The following is an 11,574-nucleotide window of genomic DNA, read 5'->3' on the forward strand; positions in this document are numbered from 1 at the left end:
GCAGCTGTTCAGAAGAGCACAAAAAAAACCCACAGCCTGTTTACAATAAAATACTCAGTTGATGTTATATAGGGGTTTAATAGAGATGAACTAAAAAGTTTGATTTGCATTCATCTCTGACTCTAAACTTTCCTGGTGTTCCAGGTGGGAAAGAATTACATGTAATTTCTGATACAAGAGATTCAGATTCCTCTTTCACAGTTAAAGAGGGAAATATGAGAACTGAGATTTATTTGAGCACTAGGATTGTCCAAAAGTACCATTGGATCTTGAATGATCAGGACTGGTTGAAAATTCTACTTTATACATCACTTGAGGCACAGTCAACATGACAAGTGACTAGGTTGCCTATTGGCTTCAGGAAAGGTTTAGCAAATCCAGAAGAGAGAATAGGCCAGGTCTTTAACTCCTGTTTGTGTGGGCTATCAGAGGCATTCATCTATGGCATGTAGAGTCCTGAGAAAACCACAGGTCTTTCCCGGAAATTAGGAAGTTTCTGTTGTAGTTGTGATTCAGACATTTACTTTTGTCTTGCTTCTTTGCAAATTGCATATTAATAATCCAGTGCCAGTTGAGTTGGCTGCCAGAAGGGCCAAATTCAATGGCAAGAGAAAGGGATTAGCCGAAATGGCTCGCTGGGACTGATAAGACTATTGAGGAAATAGTCTATATTGTTCACTTCTATACAGGGCATGTTAAGCAGTTTCACCTTTTGCTATTTCCTTGCCAGTAGCTGATATTTGCATCTGTATCTTAATAGGGAAGCACAGGTCTCTCTTTCAGAGCTCTTCGTGCTCCAGGATGTACTGTTAGCTGAAATATAAGCAGTAAATAATCAAGACATTTGAACCCATGGCAGAAGCAGGAGCTCTCATATTGTTTCCTGAGCTAAGGAGAGCTGCTCCTTGCTCGCTTCCCCAGGGAGGCGATTCTCAGCACCGTATTGACGCTGAGGAGAAAAAGAAGGGGAGAAAAGGAAACCTACAGTCTCATCAAGCTTGTTCAGCCTGGACTAAGAAATGGCTGTTGTGGTCGGCACCAGGTAAAGGGTGAAAAGGTGCTTTGGTGGCTTCACGTTGTCACAGTCAGTGTGGAAAGATGAGTGAGTAGGTAAGGGGAAAAGTTCAGTCAGTCCACAAACTTTGCTAGTGAAATGCTCGGTCCTAGGTTTCTGTATCTTAGTGCCTGGTTAGTACCTTCTTTAAAGCACGCAGATGGATGGAGGCTAATCCACTGAGCCTGTTCCAAACTGCTGTGAGATAACAGGATGCCTGTGATGCTGGTCTAAAGTAAATATTATACTTTTACCATATATTATATTCAGTTTTCTATATGGTATGTAAAATTATATCATAATTGCAGATTTCTGTTATGAAAGGATATAATTAAATTACACAACCAGTTGCTTGGGATTCCCTAAAGGATGCAGAGAGAAGAGGCATTACATCAGGGAGCTGGTGCTGGTTTGGAAAATGTTACAGATGAGATGTTGGGGAAGAGAGAGAAAAATAGTCAGTTTATAGTGTTGAGGTGCCATTCTGGCAGGGATGCTAAAGATAACAAAAGGATACATAAAACGAGCTCCTTGGGCCTCTAAGCTACAGAAAAGAGGTGTGGGAAACAAAGCAGGAATGTGAGGAGTAAATTAACAGTTAAAGCTTTGGTAGAGAATAGTAACTGAACCCCTTCTAGCCTGGTTTCAGCAGCTTTTACAAAGCAGATATGCAAGCAAAATGATGGAACTGAAAAGCTAAGGGAACAAAAGTAAGCAAAGTGAAGTTTATCACTAAACTTAACTGCAGTGCTCCAGTAATGGCATGACCTACCAGGGAAAGCCCTCATATTCATCTTGATCAATTTATAGAAAGCTGATATTTCTTTATAGAATGTTGGTATTTCTGTGTATGAGTGTCACAGTCATTTGCTGGTATTTACACTCAGTAGACTAACCTTTCTGCAACATCCTTGACTACTTCTGAATGCTGAATTTTAGTGCATGTTCTCACGGAGGTGAACTGGACGGATAGGTAACAGTTCCCTTGCATGCCTCCATGGCCCATACGGAACAGACCCAAATCATACATGCACAAACATACTCTTTTAAGGGAGATCAAAATATGTAGAGGTGAAATACACTCTGACAAGTATTTCTAAAACAAAATAGCATGTTTTTGTCAAAGTGATTGCAGAAAGAAAATTTCTGAATTCAAATGCACAGGGAAAACTTAGGAAAGGCTTTGTCTGCAGGCAAACATATTAAATAGTCACATTTCTTTAAGAAATCCATGAAGAGTTTCTCTTAAAATGTTTTCAGTATAAGGATTTTTGTTCTCACTTCCAAAGGTTTGCTATTAAAAGTCAAGGCATCCCCTTGTCTGCACCAAGATGTATTCATCGTATAGCCCATAAAAGCCCTTTCACTCTCAGATAAACACTGTATGTACACTCCCTACATTTCCCTATCACTTGATTAAGTCCATATTTTAATTAGTTCTTTCCCTTTTAAAAAACAAGAAAATTCAAGTATGTGTTCGTAACAGTATCACAAAATCTTCGCATATACCACAGCGGGTATAACTAAGGAGTGTCCTGGAACAGCTATGTCTTTACAGAAATACCCTGGAGATAACCTGTCCAGATGCTAATTGGCCTTATCTTTAATACAGGACTTCTTTAGATTTCTTATTCCAGTAAGTGCTGTGCTGATTCTCCTGGTCATTACAAATGCCCTTAATGTCTCACTACCTGATGTCAGAACAGAAAGTGAAAGCAAGGAAATGGGTGATATGGGCCATGAAGGAGGACTCCTCATCTCAGGGACCACGAGGGAGGACTCATCATCTCAGGGACGCCGCAGTGAGGCGAGCAGAGACTGACCAGCTGGCGAGCTGATGAGCTGCAAGGCACTCCTCTGATGAGTCCTGAGGTCCCAGGGATGCAGAGAGATGTGAAGGAACATCTTTACCCTGGTACCTTGAAATACAAAAGAGAGGGCAGACAACCCACTCAGCATTATGAGGGGACACAAGGATGGGCCACTGCATACACTGGGCAAGTATCATGGCCTAGCCCTGCCAAGGGATGGCAAGGCTGCTGTTCCTGAAGCCAAGGCTGACACTTCCTGAGATTTAAGGCTGGAGAAAGATGATTTCTAACAGTAGCAACAACATGAAACAAAACAAAACAAAGTGAGGAACAAAAGAGACAATAAGAGATAAGGCAAGGAGGTGCTCGAAAGGAGATTCAAGCTGAAGTAATATAAGTAAGCAAATTAAAGCAGGCAGAAAAGTCATTCACACATATTCATAAAATCAGGGCAAATGCTTGATGCTGCCACAGTTGGCGAGCAGAGAGAGTAAAAGTGTAAGGACTAAAAGAAATAGTAGCTAACCATGAAGGGGTATACTTCATGCCTCTCTTTCCAACAGCTATAGATGGAGCAGCAACTAACTCTTTCTTCTTCCTCTGCCAGGAGAGAGGAATACTGACAAAAAGCACTCAGGTAGTGATGGGTCCCCAGTGCCTCTCTTGCAGACTGGCATCCTCGATCCACAAAAAAACGCATGCCACATCAGTCATAGCAAAGACACGCTGTGCTGTTCTGGAGGGAATGAGCTGTCACTTTGGTCTCTGGCCCATTCAGTCATCAGCCTCCCTGTTCAGCGTTCTCATAAATGCATTCGTTGATACTAATGGGGATGGACTGAGGAGAGAAATGACTCGTTTCTTTCCCACCTTTCATCCTTTGCAGCAATGCTCACCTGTGTGTGTGACACACAAATGCAGCCTGCCAATGACTGTCTCAAGCCTACCTCCTGCTGGGCAGAGCGCCTTTGTAGCCAAAGTACAAGAGCAGAGCATATTGCGACTGTGGAAATGTCACCAAATTACAGCAAGGTGAGCATTTACAAGGGAAAAAAGGCATGCTAGCCAGCAAGCATTTTCAAAGCATGTTAACAAATCCAGCTTATCTCACATGCCAGCTCTCCCCCGCCCCATTCCCATTCCCACTGAATAGATACTAATTGAAAATTATGTTTTCAGTGTGAAGCCTTTTTCTAATTTGGTCTTGTTTAGAAGCATTAAGGGATCCTATGGTTTGTTGTATCACTGAAGTGCTTTGCATGAACTCCTTGGGGAAGCCAACTCAGGGCACTGTCAACATTTTGCTGGCAGACAACAAGGGTTTCTCCTCAGCACAGAACATTCATGTGCTCTAAGGAGCGCAGATTCTTGGGGACAGAGCAAAGAGCCGAGAGCTGCAGCACAAAACATCTAGGAGAATGCTGTAAAATCTGTTCCTCTCCAGGGTGTTTTGCGCTCGCTGAGGACTCCTAACTTCCCACGTAGGCACTGGAGAACTCTACAGAGTATACTAAAAATGTTTTTAATGCGAAAGGTAGGATTGCCAATCCAATATAGTTAGCTATGATCATACAAATACTTTCTGGACTTTAAGTCACAGGTATGCATCATGTTGTATACTTTAAAGTCTTTGCACAGAATTATATACAGTTCTGCAGTGTCTGACAAAAAAGCATACAAAGTATAAAGCACTTTGTATTTATCCAACAGAGTATGAAATCACGCACTCAGACATGTATTACACACACGCCTATATATTTGTCGCTTGCATGCGAGACACTTTGTGTGTGCACATATGTGTGCACTGCATTATACATGAGTGACTGTGCAGATCACACAAGGCACATGAACAGCCTGCACCTTACAAAACGCACCTGCAGGATCTGCACACGGCCAGCCACACCAATAAAGTTCACTTCACTTAGACCCACGTGCACTAACAAAACCTGTATGTTTTATTATATCTTCCAACCTGTACCTGGGCAATACTTTCATGAACATTCATTTCCTTAATACAGTATGGTATTGAGGGAAAAAAAAAAAAAACATTATACAGAGGAGTACAGTGAAGTCTTCAGAAGATAATTTATGAAACAGAAAGCCCAGTTCCTATTTTTATGAGTTTTCAAATTAGTGTAAGACATAGTCTGCATGCAAAAGTTTCACTGTTATGCAAAAGTTTAGCTAGGTTAAGAACATGACAAACTACCCCATTAACTGACATCCCCATGGCAACAACAGCCTGAGAGCTATACCAGCAGAAAAAAACTCTTTGGCAGTTCAATTCTTCTAGTTCAAGAAATGCAGAAAAGGAAAAGAATATTCTCCTTCGTTTTTAGGGTAATTTGTATCTCCAGTGTCTGCCAGTATAGCTATAATGGAACAGCTGTGCCATCAAACTTCCTCCAGTGTCAATAAGGGCCTGAATCTATTTAAGAAGATTTTTCTGATTAGAATGGCTCAGAGTGTTAAACGGATATTATTCAGTTCAAATCCAGTCAAGTTTAAAACAGAAAGGGCTTGGATACTCAGAGATCCTATTTCAAACTATGATTTGGGGCACAGTAACCGCTGCAGACTGTGGTTTCCATAGCCATGTTTATACAGCCTGCTGTCGTCAACAAGTATGTCATCCAGGTGGCAGGGACCTTTTATTAAGTTTTAAGAATAATTTTGAACAGATATTCCACGTATTCCAGGTATTCCACCACCCACTGCCAGGATTTTTCTGATGTTCCTCTGGGAAACAGTGCCCAAGCCAGCTAGAAGCAAATCTCAACTCGTTATGAGTCTTCTCTTTTATGACTATCTCCTTTTGCGTAGCCAGTGCCATTTTCACACTCTATCAGCCAGCAGAGAGGAAAACAGTGCTCCGTGCCATTGCAAATGCCACTGCAAATACACAGAAGCTGTGGAGATGTTTTCACAGCTTGCTGCCATGTGGCCTTAGCGCTGCCAATCTGCCACCGTGCTGTGGAGCAGCTCTCACAACAGTTTTGGAAGCAGCAGCAACAGCTGCCTCACCATCGGCAGCCTCGGGAGAACAAGGAGGCAAAGGACATCAAGCAGCTCAGCATGGCGCGCTTTTCTGGGGTCAGCTTCCCTGGCTGCAGCGCTGCTTCTGAAGTCATGAAACAAGAGTCAAGCATTGGGGAAAGTCCTAAGATGAACTGAATTTCTGGGTGAGACAGGCCAAATTTCTGCACGTCTGTGCAGAATTCCCTCAAAGTCGCTGTTCCTTCCGCCAGCAGCAGAGTTCCTGTGTGGACATGTGCCGTCCTTGATGGCTCCAGCTTGGTCCTGAGCTCCTTTGGTGCAGACAGGTAGTTTGCTGGCTTCTCTGCTGGGGTGGGGGGAAGAGTAACATTAAGGAGGTAGTGCTGGCAGATGTTTTAAGGCTTGCCAAAGTTCAGAGCTTATTTGTGGCTTTGTACACACAAGGTTCAGAGTCGGAAAAGAGAAATGTTGGACTTTTATTCTCTATCGTCTGCATAAGGTGTCAGTCTTAGTAGCGTCTTAGCGGTTTTAGAGTCAAGGTGTCAGATTAGTAGCAATGACTACCATCACATTGGGCTGTAATACCTGGATGGGCACAATGACACACTTACTAACATGAATGCAGATGGTCTAGAAACAGTCGTAATTCCTGTATTGCTGGGCGCTCACAAGGTCGTATTCAATGAAAAGAGGGGATTTCTTCCCATCACCATAGCAGATATTAACATGTTCGTTACTCTCCCTGTAATTCTGCAGACCCTACTCATCCCGTACGTGCGATTAAATCTTTTACTTGATAACACTGACGCTAGAAAGGAGTTGTTTAATTATTACTAGGTAGAGGATGACATTAGAAAGCATTTCTGAGTGTCAAAAGGAGAAATGTCACTGCCTCATAGTAAGCATAAAGGCCACGGAGCACTACCTGCTGCTGTCGTAAATGCTGAGTTTTGCCCAACGCTTGCAAGAACAAGACGGAAAGCCTCAGCACTGGGAGGAAGTAACACAAAGGCTTTCCTTCTCCAAAGTGATAGTTTCTTGGGACATATGCTGAAGCATGTCTCATGTTCCTGCCTTGAGGATACAAGCTGATTTTAGTGATTTTATACTTATGTTTAATTTAACTTGTAGCTGTCTTCTTTTTGCTTTGTGTAACAGCTTATGAATATTGCTACAAAATTTCATGAATTTAACAAGGTACGGGGAGAGAATGTTTCACAGAGCGTAGCACAAATTTCATGGAGTTTCCTGATGAGCGTTTTATGTGGTCTGATTTGTGTGATTCCAGAGTCCTATTTTAATCAAGTTGTGGAAATATTTTGTTAGAATAGCAGGGAATAATTCATGAAATATTTTATAAATAGCCACATGGAACTGCATGAAAAGTTTCAGGTCTAGCCACACTCTGATGCTTGGAAAATATGTTTTTATGGAACTTTCCTTTGAAACTTTCCTAAAAACATGACTATCACTTTTCAGCTACGCTAACGTTTAATGTAAAAAATTTTCAAAACCAGTAGCTTTGTTCTTTAATGATTGTATAGAAGTGAAAGGATTTTTTTACAGGAGTAGAAAGTTAGCCTGGTCACTCATTTAGCACTTTCTAAACATCTCCTCCGGGCTCTCTTCTCCAGGGCCTTCTGAACCTCCACCTCTCACCCGAGGGCTGGGAGTCCTGAAAATCGAAACTCGCCGTGGCCCCTGGCAAGGACACGGAGTGAGCAGCTGGGCTACTGCTGGCCTGCCCAGCACACTGCCCCTGAACCATCAGCGTGAAAATGCAAATACTCAGAGGCAGCATTCAAACGACACACGTTGACACCTGCCGCGAATGAGCCCAGGGGAATGAAGGGCACATGTTTAAATGCACCAGACAGGCCCAGCAGGCAGAAAGGCACACGATATGGCAAGCGGATAACTACCACGCTAACAGAGAGGAACAGTGCATACGAACAGACTTTAGCCTACAGAAAATTAACATACGAGTAATTTTGTACCCTTTCACAAGGAGGATGGAGGACTCATTATCTGGCCCATTAATTTGCCCTATAATGTGCAAATATACAGTACACAGTGCTGTATACATCTGGATCTTTTCAACAAAGGCAAAACCAACAGTGTAAATCATCTGCCTCCCTTCCATAGATACCCTTTCAGTTGAACAATTTATGGATGCTACCTCCGTTCTTAAATCTTCTTGCCAAATAATGTATTTCACAGTCACATTTTTCTACTCTTTGAGATGTTTCCTCTCTCTTATTGCTGTGTGAATGTTCCACACAAGCAGGAGAATCTCATTGACTCTGGCAAGGGTTGAGTTTTCAATCTTTACACAACCTTGTCTGTATGGGAAGGCACACAACATTATGGGCTCCAAATAACAGTGCCAATTAACTACAGTTAACATGCAAGGCACAGATGCTTTGTCAGGGCTCTGGTAGCTTCTGAAACACAAAACCAGTAAGGATTACTAACAGGCTCACAAGCCATTTAAAAGGACACTCCGCAATTCCCACACACCACTGCAGGCTAAACAGTCAGACTGATAAAATCAGACTGCTATTATACGTACAAAGGCAGCAACCTGAGAAAACAGCAATAAAGATTTTCTTTCTCTAATCTCTTTAACTGCTGAATTTGGAGATGCCACTTGAAACAGCCTAGGTGTAACGTTTTTTCGGACAGAAATGATTCTCCATACTGCAGAGAAATCATTTAATAAAGACATAGTGTTGTTTTATTTATGAAAGCACATATAACTTGATTAAATAACTTCTCTCCTTTCCAGACTGGAATGCTGAGTTTCTGTAAGCGATTTATTCCCGGCAGGACGAGAGGAGCCGGCCTCAACTCTAAGGGTGGTTTCAGAGTGCCACCTGCCGGATTGGAAAGCTGCGGTTAATGGACTGCAATGCACTTGCACGCACCAAATAGCGACCTACGCGAGAGGCTGTCAGGCATCTAGAAAGAGAAAAGAACTGGGCATCCTTGTCAGGGAGGAATTCTGCTCCTCATGAAAGACAAATGAGGTTATACTGGAAGGAATCTGGGAAAAGTGAACAGAGGATTAAAGTGCCTTTATGTTGCAGCTTCATCCTGAATAACGCATGCACTGTGGGCCACATTATATTGAGAAAGACAATATAAATAATACAGAAGCAGATAAGGGCTTTGTGGATGGCAGAAGACAGCAGTTCAAGGTAACAGATGTCTATAATCACGCACGATACCTTTAACGTGTGTCAATAAAAGGCTTACCTCTCTGAACATTTTTGCGCATTCCCTATTTGCCCTGATAGTTGGGGACCTTTTTCCAAGAAGCCTAGACATTTTTAAAAGACCGATTGGGGATTATTGCTATAGCCCTTTGTTTGTTAAATGAAGCTCTCTTAGTGACCTGAGCCCAATTCTGTAGAGTGAGGAGGGAACAGAAAATTTAAAAAATTCAGGACCAGTTGCTCCTCTGACGCAAGCTGAAAAATGGACTCGATTTTAGCTACTTTATATCAGCTGGGGATCTGGCCTCCAGAGACCTCCGGGACTGTGTCCAAACTGACGGACTCAGGAGAATTGCGAACCTTTCAGAGATGGGCACATTCATTGCACCATCTGCGTGCCAGCCTCCTAATGCAGGGACACCTGCACACACACAAGTGCCATTTCCTGAGCCTCACACAGGCAAGGCAAGGCAAGGTTGCTAGCAAGGAGCTAAGATGCACTCTCAGGTCCTTGATGGCAAAGACTAGGGAATTGGAAACTGCGAGTGAGATGTATTATGCACCTATATTGCAGTCTAGTCACAGCCTAAAATGATGGAAAACCGCTTTTCCATATGAATGTCAAGTTTCGGGTTTGATACCTCAGGACCCCTACGATCTAGCCACTATTCCCATGTGACATTTTAGTTAGGCTGTCTTCTTTTCCTCTACCCACATGGTAATAGTGTAAGAGTCTAACTGGCACTGTGAACAGCTTTGTCTGAAGTTTGTCCTCTACCAATGACCAGGGTAACTGTGAGATAAGAATACTAGTTTCTTCCTCTGCAGCAAAAGCAAAATTCAGTGTTTTCACAAGTTAATTATTTTTCCTTTGAAGAATCCATACTAATGCTAAAGACTAGTGGGGATTAATTTTAAATATTGTTTCATTTTAAAAAATATTTTGAATGTGAGCGAGGTGAAAACGGGAGACTGGAAAATGGAAGTTGTTGTAAAGCACGACAAACAGAAGAAGAGAAGAATGATGTAAAGCAACAGGAAAGTAGTTTGGGAAGAAAAAAAAAAAGCAGCATTGAGGACAGAAAGGACAAAGGACAGAAATAGTACGAGCCCCAGAGAAAACATTTTCTTAATGTTTTGCTACAGCATGTCACTCTTTCCCGGAACGCACACAACAGCTTTCACATCCACTCTCATTTATGCCAACTTGTTCTCCTTTTTCTCCATTTTTGTCTTCACAGTTCTCATGGAATAATGTGTAAATGCTACATATGGATCTGATTATCAATATGTTTGCTACAGAATATAATCATAGTTTATTAGCATGCTGTTGAGGAAACGAACAAGAGGAGGAGATAATGGCTTCAAATAAGGCACCTCCATCTAGGTAAACATTTCGGAGGGTTAAGAAGCAATCAGATGAGAGGTTTCTCTTTCCTCCTTTCCAGCCAAGCCATAAAGCTTGCTATGGCAATGCTGATAAAGATGACTGTAAAGAGTTTAAGAATCTACATTCAGAGGATATGCTGTCTGGAAGACGTTTGAGAGCAAGAGATTGACATCTCTTAATATCCGCCAGGCTGCCTGAGGAAGCTGCCCCTTCTCAGAAAATGAAAGGCTCGGGTAAGCTAGTCATGCGTGTAGCTCTTTTGATGTTTTAAAAATATTATTCTCCTGTGTTCCATTTTGTTCCCACTGCTAAGAGTAACATATTCTTTTAAAATACATTCTTTTAAGAAGGCTACTTTGGGTAAATAGGATGGTCACAAACACACCTAGGGTCGCACCCCAGCTGGTGCACTCCTGGACCTGACAGCACCCAAAAGGATCTGCCCCTCAGAGGCCATCAGAGCACGGAAGAACCACATGACTCCATCTGAGGAAACGTAAAGGCACCAGTCCTCAGTGCAAAGAGAACTGGGAAAGGGAAAACCTAGAGAAAGGTAAGTGAGGTGGTCATTACTGCTACTCACTGAAATACTGCAGGAGCACATGAGCAACAAAATGAAGTTAAACGATTCATGCTGTTGCACATTCCTGCCATGTGTGTTCTACCTCCATAAGCTCTGGAAAGACACCAGCACTTCAAACTCCTCAGAAAGCAGGCTTCATCCGACTGGCAGGGTAGGAAAGAAATGCTATGCCCAGCTCAGCCTCGGGCTGACACTGTGAGGGGAATCCTCTTTCATTTTAAGTACCTGGGAAATCACCAGGATGCCAAAGCATCCTGAGATCAGGGGAAGTTGCTGCTACAGCCTTTCACCTTCTACTACAATTTATAGGGCATTTGAGCCTACTGTGTGCATGCTCCTTCCACTGCCTACATCGACATCAGTTGCAGCTACTGGTGTTTCTGTGCTGGAAAATTATGAGGCAGCTTTTCTCTGAAGTAAAAGATGCAACTTACTAAATCACGGGAAATCAGTCTCCCTCTTGCACCAGTAACTCAGTGTAAAATATAGACACTTGCCAAAAGTCCCTCATGGTATTCAAT

The sequence above is a fragment of the Struthio camelus genome, chromosome 5 (genome assembly GCF_040807025.1).
Source record: "Struthio camelus isolate bStrCam1 chromosome 5, bStrCam1.hap1, whole genome shotgun sequence".
NCBI classification, from domain to species: Eukaryota; Metazoa; Chordata; class Aves; order Struthioniformes; family Struthionidae; genus Struthio; species Struthio camelus.